Source organism: Bos taurus, chromosome 27 (assembly GCF_002263795.3).
Source record: "Bos taurus isolate L1 Dominette 01449 registration number 42190680 breed Hereford chromosome 27, ARS-UCD2.0, whole genome shotgun sequence".
In the NCBI taxonomy this organism is placed as follows: Eukaryota; Metazoa; Chordata; class Mammalia; order Artiodactyla; family Bovidae; genus Bos; species Bos taurus.
In genome coordinates this window covers 7,208,804-7,228,717 of record NC_037354.1, presented here as the reverse complement: position 1 = coordinate 7,228,717, position 19,914 = coordinate 7,208,804, and the positions used below count along the sequence as shown (strand labels likewise).

At 48.6% G+C, this 19,914-nt stretch overlaps 1 long non-coding RNA gene across 1 annotated transcript; it reads right to left on the bottom strand.

The window, feature by feature from the left end:
• Positions 1–631: 631 nt before the first annotated feature.
• LOC100848114 (uncharacterized) lies at positions 632–17,134 on the bottom strand. Its single transcript, XR_003033006.2, has 2 exons — positions 16,158–17,134; positions 632–887 (listed from the first exon to the last, which is right to left on the bottom strand). It is a non-coding gene; the product is annotated as an uncharacterized lncRNA (long non-coding RNA).
• Between the last annotated feature and the right edge of the window lie 2,780 nt (positions 17,135–19,914).

Genomic DNA, 19,914 nt, shown 5'->3' with positions numbered 1-19,914 from the left:
TTGCCAGATGAAGGAGAGGACAGTGTGTGTATCATCAGGAGTTGTAAGAAATTTATTGGAGAAAAGGGAAGGCAACCCTCTTTCTCCCAGCAGTGGGTGTCTGCAGGCCTCGTGGTGCAGAGATGACAAAAGGCAGGGGCAGTGGTCCTGGAGAATGCTTCTGTGAGTGATGTGTAAGTAGATCATGTGACGGTGCCTGAGTTAGAAATGGTCCTCCAGGAACCAGCTATTAGGCCTCCTTACTCGGGATAGGTTTATGGTCCTCAGGAAAGTTCTCAAGTGCTAAGGTTAACCAACCCACAGCCCACTGTCCCGGCCCAGGGAGGAGCAGGGGCAGCAGTTCTGAGCTCAGTAGATGGACAGGCTGCTGAGATCCCTGGGTCTGGGATGAGCTTCTGCTACGAATGAGGGGGGCCTGAGGCTGTGTCATTTATCACGTGCTCTCGGTCTCACCTGGACCCCCTGCATTGCTCACCTGTAGATCTGGTGATGAATCAGAGTGGAGGTGGCATGGCTCATGGCCTCGTCAGCATCCCCCAGTCCCATACTCGGTGGGCTTTGCAGCCTGGCCTGTCTGCCCTTTCAAACTTCAAACTTTCTTAATCTCTTCCAAAAGGAGATACAAGACTCATTCTAGTCTCAAGGACGTCCGCCTCACAAAATCCTTTTATTAAAACAATGGTTACAAATACTCCATGTGGCTCCTGAGTGCCCTCTGCCGTCGCTCCCAGCTCAGAGTCAACGGATGCAGCACTTGGCTTTGCCCCTGTAGCAGGTGCCTTCGACCCTGTTGTAGAGGGGGCAGGGCGATAGGTTGCAGGTCCCCCCTTTCCTGGCACATATGTAGCTGTCAGACCACTGGCCGAGAGCCGTAAGCTGGCCGGCACCTGAGAGGAGGGAAAAGCAACCATGTCAGACTCCTGGCTTGCGGCCACAGGGATTTCAGGGGAAAGCAGGACAGACAGCCCTTTGCAAAGCACATCACAGGGGTTTCCCTTGCAAGAGCTTTACACCAAGATGACCTGTGGAGCTGCTCATGAAACACGGCATCTGAAGAGCCCCCTCAATGCTGGTGGGTTATGGTGTCTCCACACTTAGTGAGCCCTCATTTTTTGGCATTATCTTTGAAGATTCAGTACATTATAAGGCCAAAAAGGAATAGCAACATATCTCATCAGAGTGCTTTGGTTATGTTCCTTATTCTAGAATGAGTCTGTGTGATTTTTAGCAAAGCACTCAAACATTCTGAACCCCAGTTCTCAAATTTAAAATTAAGGAGACTAGATTATGTGATCTCAATCATTTTCAAGATTCTGTGGCTGGTCATCTTTCTTTGGGTGGGTAAATAGCACTTTTATGGTTACTTTTTTTTAATTTAAACTTTTTATTTTATATTGGAGTATAGCAGATTAACAATGTTGTGATAATTTCAGGCAGACAGCAAAGGAACACACCTATACATGTACATGTATCCATTATCCCCCAAATGCTCCTCCCATCCAGGCTGGCGTGTAACATTGGGCAGAGTTCCATGTGCTATACAATATGTCCTTGTTGGATGTATAGTACTTATATATACCATTTTATATAAACCATTTTATATATAGCAGTGTGTACATGCCCATCCCATTATGGCTGCATTTAATTCTCCAAGAAATGTGTCAGTTTTTTCCTAACTAACTGACAGAGGAATAGAGATTAAATGTTCTCATTATCTAATCAGTCAATGGTTATATTATGTTAAAAGATGCAGGAAAATATTGGAAAAAATTCAACATTGATTCATGATTGAAAAAAAGAAAGAAAGAACTCCTACCAAATAAGGAACTGGAGGAAACTTCCTTAACCTGATAAAGAGTACTTACAGAAGCCTAGAGCACACTGTACACTTAATGGTCAAGCACTGAAACATTCCATGAGATGGCAATCAGACGAGCGTAACTGCTAGTCATTATCATTCCACATTGTACTTGAGGCACTAGCCATGGGAATAAGATAAGAAAGAAAGAAACAAAAGGTAGAAGCGTTGGAAAGGAAGAAAAAAAACTGTCTCTATTTGCAGATATTATGATTATATGTAGGCAGTCTAAAAGGAATTAAAAGGAAAGCTTAGCAAATTTGCTGTCCATGAGATCATATACAAAAAGAAAAAAAAGAATTTTACTTCTGCAATCAACAGGAAAAAAAAAAAGAAAGAAATAAAAACACCTTATAGAAGAGCATAAAACATGCCTGGTTACAAATCTAAAAAATAATGTGCAATATCTCTATCTGTAAAGAATATAGTATTTTTTTTTTTTTTGTAATTTAAAGAGGCCCTAAATAATAGAAATACTATGCTTAAGCATTGGAGGATTAATTATTTTTAAACTTTTAATTTTCCCCCAATTAAGCAACTTCACTTTCAATTTTCACTTTCATGCATTGGAGAGGAAATGGCAACCCACTCCAGTATTCTTGCCTGGAGAATCCCAGGGACGAGGGAGCCTGGTGGGCTGCTTTCTATGGGGTCCCACAGAGTGGGACACGACTGAAGTGACTTAGCAGCAGCAGCAGCAAGCTGCGGTGCTAGCCCAAAACCATGAAAATCCCAGGAGATTCTTGCAGTGAAACTTGAAGAGCTGATTCTAAAATTTTTGTGGCAATTCAAAGGACCAAGAATAGCTAAGGCAGTCCTAGCAAAAAAGGCAGGAGAACTTGCTTTACTGGATTTTGAGACTAATTATAGAGCACAATGGCAACCCACTCCAGTACTCTTGCCTGGAAAATCCCATAGATGGAAGAGCCTGGTTAGGCTGCAGTCCACGGGGTAGTGAAGAGTCGGGCACGACTGAACGACTTCACTTTCAACTTTCATGCATTGGAGAAGGAAATGGTAACCCACTCCAGTATTCTTGCCTGGAGAATCCCAGGGACAGAGGAGCCTAGTGGGCTGCCGTCTATGGGGTTGCACAGAGTCAGACACAACTGAAGTGACTTAGCAGCAGCAGCAGCAGCAGCATAGAGCCACTGTAATTAGACCAGATGGTGAGGATACAAACATACCAACGGAACAGGGCAGACGAATATACAAACAGAATAGCAGAAGATGCCCAAGGAGATCCATGCAGATACTGAAAGTTGAACAACAGTGGCTCAGGATAACAGTGGAGGAAAATGGTCTTCTCCATGGTTGGTTCTGGAACAATTAAATATTCATAATGGAAAAAATAAACCCTTTACCCTTAGTCACACCATACGTGCACATTAAAAATCACTGCTAGATGATTATAAACCTAGATGTAAAAGGAAAATCAATAAGCCCTCAGAAGACAACACTGAACACTCTTCATGCCTTTGGGCTAGAAAAAGATTTCTTAAGGCATCAAAGTACTAACGCTAAAGGTAAAAATATGACACACTTAACCACCTTAAAATAATGTGGAAAATTCAGAGAGTGAAAAACTAAGGCACAAGGTGAGGGAAGATATTTGTCATGCTTACAGCTGACAGGGCTGCTATGTAGAATCTATAAAAAAGTACTCCAGATTACAGGGCCTCTCCTCTGTCCAGCCAAAGTACTGGAGTTTCAGCTTTAGCATCATTCCTTCCAAAGACATTCCAGGTCTGATCTCCTTCAGAATGGAGGTTGGATCTCCTTGTAGTCCAAGGGACTCTCAAGAGTCTTCTCCAACACCACAGTTCAAAAGCATCAATTCTTCGGCGCTTGCTTAGCAACAAAACCATGCAGCAGAGGCTCAAGGCATGGCTCAAAACAGTAAAACAACGGCGGCATGAGACCCACGTCTGCCCAGTGAGCTCAGTGAGTCAATGACCCCCAGACATGGTCTCTGCACACATAGTAAAATTAATTTGTGGACCTAGCTTGACCAGGAAGGGAGGAGAAAACGCCCCTGCTCAACCTGGAGGAAGAGAAATGTTGGAAGCATGATGCCCACCTAAGAAAGTCAAAGAAGTTCTTCTCCCCCTCCCCACTTTTCCATTGCTTATAAATGAAGGCAGTAAGTTTTTGGGGTGCAGCACCCCATTGTCTGCCCACTTTTAAACCTCACAAATGTCATATTCTAATAAATCACTTCTATCACTTTGCCTCTCATTGAATTCTTTTCTGGGCTGAGATATAAATAACTTTGGTACCAGAGCTCTTCAGAAACACCCCTGGCCAAAAATGACTCCAAACAGTTTCACTTTCACTGGTTTAATTAAGTTGGGGCTGAAAATCCAGATTCCCACCTCGGCCAGGCAAATAACACAGCTCTGTGAAATGGGCTGAGGTGAGGCAGTAGGGACTGGTGGGGTCTGCGGTGTCCTGAGGAGTGCATCCTGTGTGGAGGCAAAGCCACTCTTGAGCTTCAGCTCACTGCTGCCATGCAGGAATCTGCCACATCTGTTGTGTCTTTAGGAGAAGATAACATGTACACAGTGCTATATTTGATGTGGATAACCAAAGGCCTTCCCTGGTGGCTCAACACATAAAGGATCTGCCTGCAATACAGGAGCACAGGAAACTTGGGTTCAACCCCTGGGTCAAGAAGATCTCCTGAGGAGGGCATGGCAACCCACTCTAGTGTTCTTGCCTGGAGAATCCCATGGACAGAGGAGCCTGGCGAGCTACACTCCATGGCGTCACAGAGACAGACTTTGACTGAAGCCACTGAGAATGCAACCAAAAGGACCTACCGAATAGCACAGGGAACTCTGCTCAATATTATGCAACAACCTAAACTGGAAATGATTTGAAAAAAGAGTAGACACATGTATACATACAACTGAATTATGTTGCTGTACACTTGAATATAACACATTTTTCGTCAAGTATACTCCAATATAAAATTAAAAGTTAAATAAAATTTTAAAACTTTTTTAAGGAAAGAAGATAAAAATCTGATTCTTTTTGTGACATATCTTGACTTTTAATTGGGAGAGAGTTAAAAGAAATATTATTATTTTTTTTTCAGTTTTTTTTTTTTTTTCATTTTTAAAAATACACTCGAATGAGTTACTTTATTATTTCATTTTGCAAAGATGGGAATTAGGGCTTCCAGAGGTCATATAGACTCATCCAAAATTACCAAAATGCTTACCAGATAGCCAGCAGTGAGACTAGAACCCATAGTCACAGCTATTATTATTTTGAAAATTCCATGAACTCAAAAATGACTTTCATCATTCCCTCACTTCTCAGCATCCTCAACAAAGCCTTCCCGGCTCCTGGAGACCCGACAGCTCTCACCATCACGTGTTCCCCTAGCACTGTGCCCTTAACAGCATTTCACAGCACCACTGTCATTAGCTAAGGAATTCTGTAATCGGTTTGCTTGTGCTCTGCTTCTCAAATGTGCGACCATGGATTCTGGGGCTGTTCCCTGATGCGTCCCCTCATCCTGGGGCAATGCCTGCCTGCAGCAGCTCTTCGCCGGATACTCCTTGAACAACGAGGACACAGCCTCAGCCTTTCTCAGCACCTCTGCTGGGCTCCTGACCAGCTTCTGCAGGGACCTGGGTGGCCTTGCCACTGTGACATTACTCCATGTTCACACAAAGACCATCCGTGTAAGCTAACAGTGGGCAACACAGGCCTTTTTCTCTGACTGGGATAAAAACTGCCCAAGAACACCAAGTCTTAGGATCTCCTGCAGTGACCACAAAGCGCTGGTTCCCCGGAGCCTCACGGGCCTCAATTCCCCACCTGTGAAACGACCCGGTCTGAGGGCTCTTCCAGAAAAGGAGTGAACCGACCCTGTAGGGGTTCGGGGTGGCTGAGCAGTGCCGCCTCCCTCCCTGCACTAGCCCCAGGCCTCTGGCATTGGGGCAGCCTGCTGGCAGGGCGGGTATTGCAGGGGCGGCTGCAGCAGCTGCAACAACCAGCACACAGCAATGAACACGTAACCACAAGGAGGGGAAACACCCCAGCTGAGTGCAGGGCACCTCGACCCTGGGACACAGGCTGGGGACGACAGTGTGTTCTGACGCAGAAAACACCTGGGCTCTTCCTCTCCTCCAGAAGTTTTGCATCCCCCAGAAAACGTGGTGTCGAGCTTGCCCTTCCCTGCAGCCCTTTTCCTGGTGTGAGCATCTCAGGGCTCAGAGGCGGTGCTCCACCTGCATGGACCCCGCTGCTCAGGACCCCTAGCTCCAGCCCAGAGGTGGGGAGGACCCCACTCCGCCCCTTCTAGAAGAGGAGTTGGGCTCGGCGAGCAGTCCTGAAGGTCCCCATCCTGAGGCCCTCTTTGCTGCTGCTTCTGTGCAGACAGGGCTTGCCTGTCGTCCAAGGGCAGTATCTAAGCCAGTCCAGTTTATGCTGGGCGTGCCATCAGATCAGCTGCCATTTCTGGAAGGAGTGATTAGTAAGCACAGTTCCTCCTGCATGTCCCCAGGAACACCCTTTTTCGAGGCTTTGGATGAGATGCTTGTAATCCTACTTAGATGTCACAGACTGAAAACAACTCTTCATGTTAATATAGTGGCTTTCAAACATTTTCAATGTAAACTGAGCTGCGGTAAGAGACTTTGCACGGCTGTTCATGAACATACGTGCTGTGAGATGAGTATGATAACAGCAGGACACTGCATGGATTCTCTGCCTCTCTTAAGGGTCCCGACTGGAAACATTAAAGCTCTGCATTGGAATACTTCGGAACCCAGCTGTCCAGGGGGAGCTCTGAGGAACCCCTGGAGTAAGTGAGGCACAACTGCACAACGACGTGCTGGCCTGGAGGAAAGCACAGCAGGGCTTGCAGAGAATTCCAGAGCTTAAGGCTCTTAGAGCCCTCTGCCGCAGCCCACTCACTCTGCCGAGGAAACTAACAGCCAGAAGAAGTGACTGGCTGGAGATGACCTGGGGGTGAGTGGCAGGGATGGGATAAACTGTGTTCTTGATTCTTCTGGCAGGCAGGGGCTCGCCTTCTCTTACACCAGGGGCATTGCTGCTTTGAACCTGAGGAACTGGCATCCCCTGGCCTGACACAGAGCTCCCCTGCGGTGCACTGGGGAATGGGCCACCCTGGAGGATGTGAGAGGATTTCTCAAGGAAGGTGGATCCCTGAGTGTCTGCACACGGGTAAGTCAAAGACTCCAGCGGAACTGGTCTTGTGGGCAGGGCAGGTGGCACCTGCTTGCAGGAGAACACCTGGGAGGCCCACCCCGGGCCCTGGCAAGAGATGAGGTGCACCTCTGGGCTGGCTGGGATGCTGCGCCTCTTGGGGGTAAGGGGGCATCTTGCAGATGGAGTAGGGGTCCCCTTCACAGAGGATACTTTCTGGAATCCTAAGACAGAGACAGGGCTTGGGGTGTGGGGGGTGCCTGGCACCTGACATCCCCGCCAAGGGCAGAGGGAAGGGAGCCCTGAGGGAAAGATGAGAGAGAGACAGGAGGGCCCTCCTGCCGCTCAGCTGCCCTCAGGCTCCTGGGAGAACTAGCCCAGGGAGGCTCTAGGCAGGCAGGTGCACTCCTTGCACTCAGGATGGCCTGGACCCCTCGGTTGGACCACCCCGTGCCGTCTGCCCCCGACAGGCAGCTTAGCCCTGGAGAGGGCTTCCTGCTGCCTTGGGCTTGGGTTGCAGAGAAGGTCAACCTCAGACGCGTCCCTGAGTTCCAGCCCCGGGCGCTGCAGGGTCCCGGCTCACCTGGGCCCAGCTGGGAGAAAAGCAAGCCGAGGGCCAGCAGCAGCAGGTGGAGGACCCTCATGGTGGCCGCTGGCGGCCGGAGGCCCGGGGAGGAAGGCTCAGGGGAGGCCGGGCTCCAGAGGCTCCAGTGGCGGCAGGGTCACCACCTTTAGAGGGCTGGAGGATTGCACAACCGCACACACCGACGACGTGAAGGGCTGCGTCCAAGGCCAGGGAGAGATTCTAATAAACAACCCTTCACCGCAAGCCCTGAGTTGTCGGGGAGTCACATGGACGCGCGTCTCCCTCGGCTGCAGCAGTTGGATCCCGAGCTCGGCTTGCAGGCCTGGAGGCAGCTCCTCCCACCTGCTCTGCTCTGGGTCCCCGCAGAACCGCTCAGATGGAGTTCCCAGGACAGGAGTGCATGCTCGAACCCCAGCCGCCAGAGGCTCAGGGAGTGGAGAGGTGGCCCCGGGGGCACTGAGCCAGGCAGCTGCCCAGCTGGCAGCCTGCGCGTCAGGCCTTTAGGGGAGCTGCGCTCTCCACGCGGTGCCCCAGACTTCACCCTCGTCCCTCACAAAAGCCGGGCTGTTGCCTTTCCTCCAACCTTTAGGGATGGAATTTTCTTCTAGTTTTTGGCTGGTGTTGCTTTTTTTAAATCAAAATATCTCTCAAATCTTTTATAATCTATGAGCTTCTTCTGTCACTTAAACTTTTTTTTTTTTTTTTGGTCAAGACAAATTTTTTGGAGCAGTTTTAAGTGCACAGCAAAATTTAGGGGAAGGGACAGAGTTCGTCATATTCAAACATTTATCCTTTCACTCACTGACTCAAATGTGTATATGTGGTTCCTGTTATGTGTTAGGTGGTGTTTAGGGTCTTGGCATGCAGTGAGGACCAAGATTTATGTTGGTTTCCTGCAAAAGTCTAGTTGAGATGGACGAGCAGACGGGCCGTTGCCATGGCACTGGATAGGCGCTTTGATTGGCAGCAAGTGAGGACCAGGGAACAAGGCCGGGATCTGAGGAAGCGTGTGTGAGTTTGGCTTTGGTTTCTTCCTTAGGCAATAGGGAGGTCTGGGAAGATTTGAATCAGGAGAAATACACAAGCCAGTTGCCATTTTAGAAACCGTCTCAGGGAAGTGTGGGTGGAGAAAGGCAAGACTGGACTTGGGAGGCCAAGGGAGGAGCTGGTGGAGCAATAAGGGTTTTAACTAAGGTCGTGAAGGGGGGAAGAAAGGAGACATGGATTCAGGGATGTTAAGAAGGAAAAGTCTCGCAGACACTGGAGACAGACTGAGCTCGATTCCTGGCTCTGTCTAGGTAAAAGGTGATGCCCCGGACCAAGGTAGCATAACCAGGAGGAGGTGATTCGGGGAAATGGTGGTGAGTTGCATAAACATTTCTGCAGAAGGAGTGTCTTGGTTTGGGTTTCCTGAGATGCAGAATGTGAGCCCAGAACGTGACTGAAGGTGAAGAGCTCAGAGAGTAGAGAGGGGGAAGGCAACTGGACGAGAAGGAAGTGGACAGAGACGTGTGCCTCCAGCCTGCGGTTCCCTTCCTCATCAGCGGCAGGGCTCAAGGCTCCCACTTTCTCTGCGGAGCTGTGGGGCCTGTGGAGCTGCTGGGCCTGGCACCGTGGCCAGGACAACCTCTTGGCTGGACTTGCCCCGTCTGTGAACCAGGGAGATTCAGACAGAGCCCGTCAGGTCAGCACAGCTGGCATGTGTGGTGTTGACACAGATCAGGGGAGGGACTGGTGGTGCACCTGTGTGCGGCGCTCCTGAGAGTAAGAACAGCCACTTTCACTTACAGCTCACGGGCCCCGGGCCAGCCCACGTGCCCTGCGTGACTACTGAGCATGGAGCGCTCTGCAGCAGAGATGGACTCGACTGCATTTCAACGATATTTATGACATAACCACCATGTGCTGAGCGCCGCAGGAGGGAAGAAGGCGCCCTGCTCCTGGGGGCTGGCGGCTCCTGTGGGTGAACCTCTCTCTTGTTTGCCAGCCACCTCCTCTGAGAAGTCCTCCCTGACCTCCCCTCGTCCTAAAAGTGCCTGGTACTTCTGGGCTGCCCCTTTTACAGCCTCCTTCCTGTCATGTTCTTGCCATGCTGGCTGCTTCCCCCGACATCAGTGGGGTCTGAGGGAGGGGCCGCATGGAGACCCCATCATCTCCCCTCCCAGGAGAGTCTGCTGTCGGTATAGATGACCAGTCGCTGGAGGAAATGAATGAAATGAGTGCTGCCATGGACTGAATGGTGTCCCCCAGTTGCCCATGTTGAAGCCCTGTGTTTGGAGGTGGGGCCTTTAAGGAGGTAGTTAAGGCTGAAAGAAGTCACAAGGCCCCATCCCTGTAGGACGGGTAGTCTTATAAGCAGAGGAAGAGATTCATTGCTCTCTTTGCCATATGAGCACAGGATGAGAAGGCCGCTTCCAGAACCATGAGACAGGAGCTTCTGCCCTTCAAGCTCCCAGCCTGTGTGTTTCGTTACAGCAGCCATCCCAACTAACACACGTGTCTGCACCTCGGTTAACTCTCCATCTCCTAGGACCCCAGAACTCCCTGGACTCCACTCCTGAGAGCTCCCCAAACTCTTGACACCCCAGCAATGGCCCTTCTCTAAATGCCACAGCCCACGTTTGTGAAAGGATTTCAATCTGAAATGGAATCAGAAGATATAAAATGGAAAATCTTATGCATGTGCCCTCAGAAAAGTAAAACTTCAGGACTAGAAACAGAGTTTCTGTAAATGCTTGGTTCACAGAAAAGTGATAATATTACAGTTTTCTTAAACGAGAGGGCCTTGGTCATAGGTTGCCTCATATCAGCCTTGGAAGGTTTGCTTACGGTTCCAGAGGTGAGAAAAAGCAATGACCTGGGTTAGGCTCATCTGAGCTTTGTTTGCCTGCCTGGGCTGGTTTTGTCTGCTCAGGGAACTTTCAGGCCTGGCCTTTGTACTTTTTTAAACTGATTTTTAATTTAATAGACTAACTGGACTCTCCCTTCTTTACATTTCCTGGCCATAAATATAGCCTACTCCACACCTTTTACTGACTCACTTATGGCTTCTACAGTTTGTGTGCCCTGATGCAATTACTGCTGTTCCTGAATAAACTCATCTTTTCGGCAATTTTGCGCTCGCCTCAGTTTACCTCTTCACGTGGTCCACGGTAGCTATTTCCACTCTGCTCTGCTGTGTCTGAAAGCAGACTCAAGGCCTTGTTTATAGTTTGGGGCCACGTCAGGAGGGCCTGCATCCCTCATTGCTTTCCAGACGGTGGAGATCATTAACACTCTTTGCCTGAGAAAGCTCGGGTCAGGGTCTTTTCAGGGAGAAACTTCAGATTTAAGCACATTTGTGTGGGGTAAAAGAAAAAGAAAATCTACGTGCGTGCACATCCACATATGGAGACACAGGGGAAAGCCTGGAGACTAACAGAAAGTCACCGAGTGGAAGCAGTATTTGCTTCTGAGAAGGGGCAGGGGTTTGGAGGGACAGGCTGGGGAGAGACCCTCTGTGTTCCCACGGAAGGTCTGCATCCTGATTATTCGGTTAGTGGAGCTCACCTGGTGGTCAGGGGTGGCACATGCCCTGGAACTCCCTGCACTTGCTCCTATTCTCTCCCTGGTGCCTGACCTTGGCTGCAGCTGGCTGGGTCCTGTCCTCGTCTGCTGGTCTCCAGGGCACGTCTGCCTCACAGGCCGCGTGGCCAGCCACTTCCCAGAGGCAGGAGTTGTTTGCATCAGGTGTTGATCACACCTCCCTCCTGAATCAGGGCTCAGGTGCCGCTGGGTGCAGATGACCTCAGGTGTCCCAGGCCACCTGCCACCCTCACGTTCCCATCCAGCAAAAGAAGGCGGTGAATTCTATGGGGTTTTTTAGTGGCCAGTTTCCAAACGAGGCAGCCCATCAGAATCACCAGGGACACCTTCACGAAAAGTTCCTGCTTGAAAATTGCCTGCAGTGAAACTCTAGAATCTGTCTTTTATTTTGGGCTGTGCTGCACAGCTTTGAAGGATCATAATTCCCTGACCAGGGGCAGAACACTTGCCTTGGCAATGAAAGCACTGAGTCCTAACCACTGGATGCCAAGGAATTCCCTGGAATCTGCCTTTTCAACACGAAAAAGACTCAGGCGACGCCGTGGCTCTGTGCACAGAAGGCAGAGCTTCCTGCAGGTCTCGTGGCCTCCAGAGTTCCCGCCGGGCTGGCAGCATGAAGGCAGCATTTGCTCTAAAGTTGTGGACTCACCAGGCCTCCGGTTTGGCTACTGGACAGGTGAGGGCCCTGTGCAGGCATCAGGATGGGAGGGGGGTCGCCTGGCCCCCCCCCACACCCCCCGCCCCCACCCAGGATCCACCTGCAGACGTCACCATCCGGCTTCCTTGCAAAGTACTCAGAACTAAAGCAGGTTTTATTTTTTAACAGCATCGACAATGAATGTGTCAGAAAGGTAATGGAGCAGCTGTCTTAGCAGGAGAAAAGGGGGTGCACTGCCCCCCAGCACCCCATCCCACACACCTGCCTCCCCATTTATCGAGCCCATGGAAGGCCAGGGTGGGTATTAACCCTGAGTGCTGGGTCCTGTGTAAATCATTACATGCCTGCAGTCAGTGCCCTGGCTCTGAGCCAAACTTTTTTTTTTTCCCTCCTTATTTAACAAATATCACAATATCTGCCTGTGCCAGACGTTATGCCTGAGCATAAGGAACACCTTGCTGGTCCTGACAGCCCTCATATTATGTGTTGCTCATCCGTAGATCGAGATGGAAAAACAACCAAATTCTTGTTATTTGAACATATATGTCCAGATTCCTCATGCACCACCTGCTTGTTACCCAGGAACTTTCTCATCACGGGAAACTGCTTGTATTTTCTCCAGACAGATGCTGCTGTGTGCTCACTGCCATTCTAGAAAACCAAGAGGCCTCTACAACAGGGGCCCAACAGGAGTCCTCAGCAAGTCCCTTCCTGGGCCTTGGTTTCTTGCTTATTAAGAATGAGTTTATAAAATAGAAAACAAATTTATGGTTACCAAAGAGGAAGGAGGGAAGAATAAATTAAGAGTTTGAAATTAACATATAGAAACTACTATATATAATAGATAACCAACAAGGACCTACTGTACAGTACAAGGAACTATACTTAATATTATATAATAAGCTATGAGAATGTAAAAAATGATTATGCTGTTGCTGTTGCTGCTGCTGCTGCTGCTAAGTTGCTTCAGTCGTGTCCGACTCTGTGCGACCCCAGAGATGGCAGCCCATCAGGCTCCCCCATCCCTGGGATTCTCCAGGCAAGAACACTGCAGTGGGTTGCCATTTCCTTCTCCAATGCATCAAAGTGAAAAGTGAAAGTGAAGTTGCTCAGTCGTGTCCGACTCCTACCGACCCCATGGACTGCAGCCTACCAGGCTGCTCTGTCCATGGGATTTTCCAGGCAAGAGTACTGGAGTGGGGTGCCATTGCCTTCTCCAAAAAATGATTATATATAATTACATATGTAAATATAATTGAATCACTTTACTGTTCACCTGGAACTACCACAACACTGTCAATTAACTATATTTCAATAAATATTTTGAAATAAATAAAGGAATTTATTTAGGATAATAAAAGAATGAGTTTATAAGATAAACAAGGCCTTTCTGTATAGCACAGTAAACTATGTTCAATATCTTATAATAACCTATAATGGAAAGAATCTGAAAAAGAATATATACACACATATGCATATGGGGCTTCCCAGGTGGCACAGTGGTAAAGAATCCACCTACTAATATAGCCCCAGGAGAGCTCATTTCCATCCCTGGGTTGGGAAGATCCCCTGGAGGAGGAAATAGCCACCAACTCCAGTACTCTTGCCTGGAGAACCCCACAGACAGAGGAGCCTGGCGGGCCACAGTCCATGGGGTCACCGAGTTGGACACAACTGAGTGAGCACACACAGTGCACCCACACACAAGCATTTAAAACGGAATCACTGCTGTTTTAGGGAAATGAAAACAGAGTCTTGTTCGGGCTTCAGAAGCAGGAGAGCAGGCCTCCGACTGATGTCTGGTCTGCCTGGACTACGTGCCTGCTCGCAAACACACCAGTTGTCATCAGCAAGTCAAGAAGCACGTTCCCTAAGAAAGGGAGTGGGTCTTGGAATTTTCTCAAGCCCCTGGAGATCTGTCCACCCCCCAGGGTCCAGAAAAAAACTCACAAGATGAAACAAACAGCCTTGTAAAGGTTAAATTTAAGCCAGAGCTGCATTTTTGTGGGCAAACTGATGATGGTATCAGTTGGAGGCCTGGGATTATAATTGGGAGCACCCAAAACTGCCTTCTGAAACCTCGCCCTTGGGGTGGATGCACCACGGCATTCTGAGTCCACTGAGGTTTTCCTCCAGGCAGCCCTGATGTTTCCTCTTCCCCCTCAGAGCTTGTGTTTCCAGAAAAGCTCGATGGGCTGGTTGGACCTGGCATCCCCCTGCCACCCCCCCATTCCTGACCAGGGGGATGTTCGGAAATGTCTGGGGAAATTCCTGGTGTTTTTCCTAACCAAGGTGAGGTGGCCATGGCATCTGGTACATGGAGGCTGAGAGGATGGCTAAGTATCTGAGTATCATCCGGCACAGGAAACAGCCCTCTGGACCAAGGACTGTCCTCCCAAAGGTCCCGCGGTGCCGAGGCTGAGAACCTAGGTGAGAGATGGTCAGACCTTTCTGCCCTACTGCTTATCATCCTGCTCCTGTTGTTGCTATGACCACAACACCTGCTGTTGGCCTGGGTTCCAGGAATGAGTATTTATCGTGAAATCAGTGGGAAAAACTGGTATGCTGTGAGCTTGATCTTATCAAAGATAATTGGCAGGAGAGCGGACCACGCTCGGGTTACTCATCAGGCAACAACTGCAGAGCCTCTAGTCCCAGGTGGGGCCGTGCGGTGATCCAGCCCTGCAGTCTGACACCCGCGAGCGGTGAGCGGGGGTGACAGGGGGGTGGGGGGGCGGAAATCAGGGTCTGCCCAGGACTGAGCGAGATATGGGCCGGGGATGCCCTGCTCTGCTCCGAAGTTCTGAGTCATCACCAGTTTCACAAGCAATCCCAGGGGGAGGCACTCCAGGGCAGGCACAAGAAGCTTTCTGTTAAGAATAAACGTGCCCTAAATTGCTCTTAAATAGCCAACACCATTTTGAGTTGTTGGAGGTTTCAGTTTCCCAGTGCACTTGGATCTAAATATCACCGGTCCCTTATGGGGTGCTCCATTCCTCCCACAGGGTGACTGCTTGTCTGCTGTGTGTCTGGGACCCTCTTGCTCTGGGGTCGGCCATGGTAGACGTGCTGGTCTCTCCAAGGGCACCATCACCCTGTCCCTTCACACGTGGGCCTAGGTCAGCTTGCCACCTTAGAGAGCTAGTGTGAGGCTTGGGGCTGGAACTCTGGAGACTGTGACTCTAGGAAGATGGGGGACCTTCTCAGACTCCCATGAATGAGGCCTCTGACACCCCCAAGTCCAGGCTTGCAAAGGAGCTGAGGCTGGGGTCGTGGGCTACAGCCCAGCTGGGGACACCCCTGCAGGGCCCGCTGTTTGGACAGGTGCTGACTCTGTCTCTCTGATTCGACTCAGACGATTCAAGGACTGCTGGGTCCTTGATGCTAGAACTTTTACTTCAGTGGATGAGGGGGAGATGGACAAGAAATACAAACAGTACACACATGTGTGTGAGTGTTTGTATGAACCAATCAGCTCATGAGGAAAAGGAGGCAGCAGAAAGGATGAAGGGGGTAGTTCAGAGGGCGGGTGGGGGGAAGTGTCTGAGGAGGGAGCCTGAGGCCTGCACAGGATGAAGCAGCAGCTCTGTGTGCGCCTGGGGGCAAGAGTCCTCTGGTTACTAGTTCCCAGTGAGGCATGCGCTCTCCCGGGGGGTTACACACAGGTGCACACACATGCCTGCACGTGCACACGCACACACACACACCACACAGACATGCACCACACATTTTACAAGAGGTAGAAATAAAATTGTCCAGACTGTTATCCCTTGACTCTTTCTGGTACAATTCAGCCAGTGTTTTCTGAGTTCCCGCAGTGTGCCTGAGAGTTGGTCACTGAACAAAAGTGTCTCAGGAGCAGGAACGCGCTTTCAGAAACAGCTCTGCTACTTCTCCGCCTTCAGGTGAGGGACTTGCCAGCAGACCTCAGGTTTGCTGATGGCTTAAAAGGCCACATCAAGGTCAAATAAACTAAGTGATTTAGAAAACTTTGTTTAGCTACACACACACAAAAAAAAAACAACAGAAGCCAAATCCAGAAAACACATCTTACGGATTTTATGCAGGCAGGTGGAAAAGCAAAATGATGACATTGTTTGAAATTTTCTTTTTAAAGAAGGTAAAAAGAGCAGAAGCCTAGAAACTCTCAAGACAGGTTATTTAGTGAAGAAATCTGCCTTGTGCTCTGGAATCATGTATGTTTGCTTATGTATATGGTCCTCAGATCAGAGAAACAAGTCAACCTGACATCACTTTCCAGAGTTAATAATGGCATTTTTTCTTACCTTAAATGAACGATTCCTCTTTCCTCAATGGCCAAGAGTTGCACTCTCCCCTTCAGCTCCCTGAGAGGTGATGCTGGCCTGTCCGAAGTGGCAGAAGGACCCACTCCTTCCTTCTCTCTGAAAGGAGGTGGGGTCCCCTCTCCCTTCAGGAAAATCTGCATTATTTTACTAGAGATGCAGCCTCATCAAGACCAGTGTGGTAAATTTGAGATGATGATTTTTACAATTTGAGAATCTCAAAGATCATGAACAGCTGTCACTGCATGTGAATCACAGGAAAAGTGCTGTTGGAAACGGTTAATCAGTGACACTTCACTTTTCTCTGAGTTAAAAAGCAATTTTAGTCACAGTATTTTACAACTGCCCATTGACCAGCCAGAACTGCTTCTTCCTGGTTCAGGCAATGTTCTCAACGACCTTAACACTTTCAGGTGATAAAGTCATGAGACCAAAGGGCAGAGAGGAAAGTTACACACTTGCAGGACAGAGTTCTGCAGACCCTGACGCCATGTGCCCCAAGTTACCTGCCCAGCAGCAAACAGGGATCACTGAACAGCTTCTGATGGAGGTAGAATGCTCACATCCTAAGTTCCTTCAAAGAAAGTCCATATGTATGAAGTGCAGACCCAGAGTCTGTTTCTTTCATGGAAGAATAATCTGCATGCAACCATTGCTTGTTGGAACTGAGGAAGGGATGAAGACAAAATCTAAAAACATAGACTCACTTCCTTCATTTTGAATAAAAGATAAGAACAGATTCTGAGTTAGTTGAAGAGTTTGTTTTTAACATTCCTTCTTTCCTTTCTGTGGCTATCCAGGTGAGACTGTTTTGCCTCATTAAGAGTCACTGAAGCAAAGCACAGAAATAGTTTAGATGTTATACACAGTGCTGCCTGCAGGTGGCAGCGTCACCACCCTGGTTTGGTGGTAACAAGCGAATGGCAAACTAACTTCAGGAGACATGTCCTCTCAGCATGGTCACAGGCCTCTCCTACGGGTTAATCATGTTACGCATGTAATTTCTGTTATTAAGGAAGGACAGAAAGACCAAACAGAACAGCGATTGTCTGTGTTCAGTGCCTGTAAGCGCACCTCCAGTGGACAATGCATGCAGTTCATTTCCCTTTTTATTCTGTGTGGTTTGTTCCGACTATGTTTATTGAAATGAAATGTTATGTTTGTTGAATCTAATAACAAAAAATAGGTCTAATAACTTGTACATCTTTTAAAAATGCACAGGCTGGCATACACAAACATAATAAAAGTTTTCACCAGGAAACATTTGGGAAGTGTTGCTCTGAAGGATGTGGTTGTGTGTGTGTGTGGGGCGGGGGGGGGGGGGGGTGGGAGGTGATGGGCAGAACCCCAGTTCTGACCACAAGGGAGATGGGGTGAGAGTTGCCAGCTCCGTGTGCATATTTTGACCAACTTGGGTTTCTTTCTGGGGTTTAGATTTATTTGTTTTCTCTGAAACGACTTTCTCTTTTAAAAGAGTGTAGTGGTTAAGAAAACAAAAGCAAAAACAACCTGGGATCCCTGGCAGGGTGCCTAGAAGGACCACTTGCACAAGCCAAGGAGCTGCCGGGCCTGGAGTCCAGGCGCAGGGTGGGGCGAGCTGCCGCCCTCTAGTGGTCAGACAGAAACACTCCACCTCCCGGAGTTAGCCTTTCTCCTAAGAAAACTCCTGCCTGCCCCCCTTCATTTTACAATGTTCTTTTTTTTTTTTTTTTAACCTTTTTAGTTTTTAAATTATTTTTGGAGTATACTTGATTTATAATGTTGTGTTATCCTCAGGAGTATAGCAAAGTGAATCGGTTATACATATACATATATCCACTCTCTTTTAGATTCCTTCCTCTATAGGCCATCATAGAGTATTGAGGAGAGTTGGCCTATAGAGTTCCCTGTGCCGTGCAGCAGGTTCTTATTCATTATCTATTTTCCATAAAGTAGTGTGTATATGTAGTGTGCAGTGTGTATATGTAGCTTGTATATGTAGTGTGTAGTATGTATACGTACTGTGTAGCTTGTATATGCAGTATGCAGTTTGTATATGTAGTGTGCAGTGTGTATATGTAGTATGTATACGTAGTGGGTAGCTTGTACATGTAGTGTGTAGTTTGTATATGTAGTGTGCAGTGTGTATATGTAGTATGTATACATAGTGGGTAGCTTGTACATGTAGTGTGTAGTTTGTATATGTAGTGTGTAGTGTGTATATGTTAGTCCCAATCTCCTAGACCTTCCCTCCCTCACCCCCACGACAGCCTGATAACCATAAGGCTATTTTCCACATCTGTGACTCTTTCCATTTTCTAAATTAGTTCATTTGTACTCTTTCTTAGATTCCATTCCTTTTGATAAACAAGAAAGCCCCACACTGACAGTCCTCCCCTTTTCCACCCAAAGATTCCTGGGGATGCTTGCCAAGAATTCATTCAACTAACTACATATTTTCATCAGCTAGGAGTTGGTCCAATCTTTCTTGAAGCTTGTAATACAAAAATAAAAGTTGTCCCCCATATGTCAAATGTAGATAATATTGTAACCCTGAATATACTCAGGTAAACAACTCCCCTCACCTCGGCAAGATTCCTGTTCTCTCCTGGAGCTACATGTTCCTGAATGATGCCCCTTGCTTTAGTTGCTGCTGAAGATCCCAGCCCCTTTGAGCTTTCCTGTAATTTTCCTGCATGTTTCAGGGGCAGTGATGCAGGTTCTATGAGCAGGTTTCCATCACTCTGGCTCTTTTTGCTTCCCTCCCTTTCCCTCCCCTCCTCTTTCTCACCCTCTTTCTATATCCTCAGCCTGTCTCATCTTGTGGAGGGGAAACTGCTAAAGGAGAGGTAACCCAGCTCCAAGCTTGTGTAGACGGTGGTTCCAGTGAGCTACCTGTACCACCTCATTTATTTTACCCAGCAGCTTCAGGCAGGAGGTAAGACCTTAGAAACGGGAGCTCTGTCCACTCTGCTCAGAGTGGATTGGGGGTGGAGGTCTCTTCTGATGGACCATGGGAGGAAGGAAGCAATGGAAACCAAGTGGCCGCCGGTTGGCGGGGCTTCCCAGAGACCCGCCATCATCACCCAGGGTCTCTGCAGAAGCTCTTCCCTGAGCCCTGTGCTCCCCGGGAGTGGCTGCCTCCTGAGCCTCCCCGGCTCTCCAGTCCTCTGCCCACTCCCAACCCGACTCCCGGCTTCCCGGCTCTGGCATTTGGGGCCACCCTTCTTGCTCTGTGTTTCTTAGCTTCTGTTCATTTCTCCCACCAGCTGTGTCTCTGTGTCAGTTATTGCAGGGTTGCAAAAACACGTTGTCCACATCATGCTAACACAACCTCAGCTGAAGTCTGTGGCCAAGTTTTGGTGAAGAAACTGAAATTTTCCAAGACTGTCTTGTGTCTGTTTCCTCAAGTGTGTTCTCAAAGGTTCTGCAACCCAGGAAAATTTACTTCAGAGTGTAGACACCCACAGCCCATCCCTGAGGGGCTTTCTGGGGGTGCCTCCCATTTTTTCCTCTTCACTTGTCCACATTTGGTTGTGAGTCAGTCAGGGTTCTCCACAGAAACAACCCATTTCTTTAAGGAATCATCTCACACCATTATGAAAGTAAGTCTCAAAACAAACAAACGTTTTGGCAAGTCCCCAAACAAACAAACAAACAGATCCAGTGCCAGTTCGGTAGACCAGCAGGACTCAGGGAGGAGCTGATGCTGGAGTTCAAATCTGAAGCTGGCTGCTGGCAGAATTCCTTCCCTTTGGGG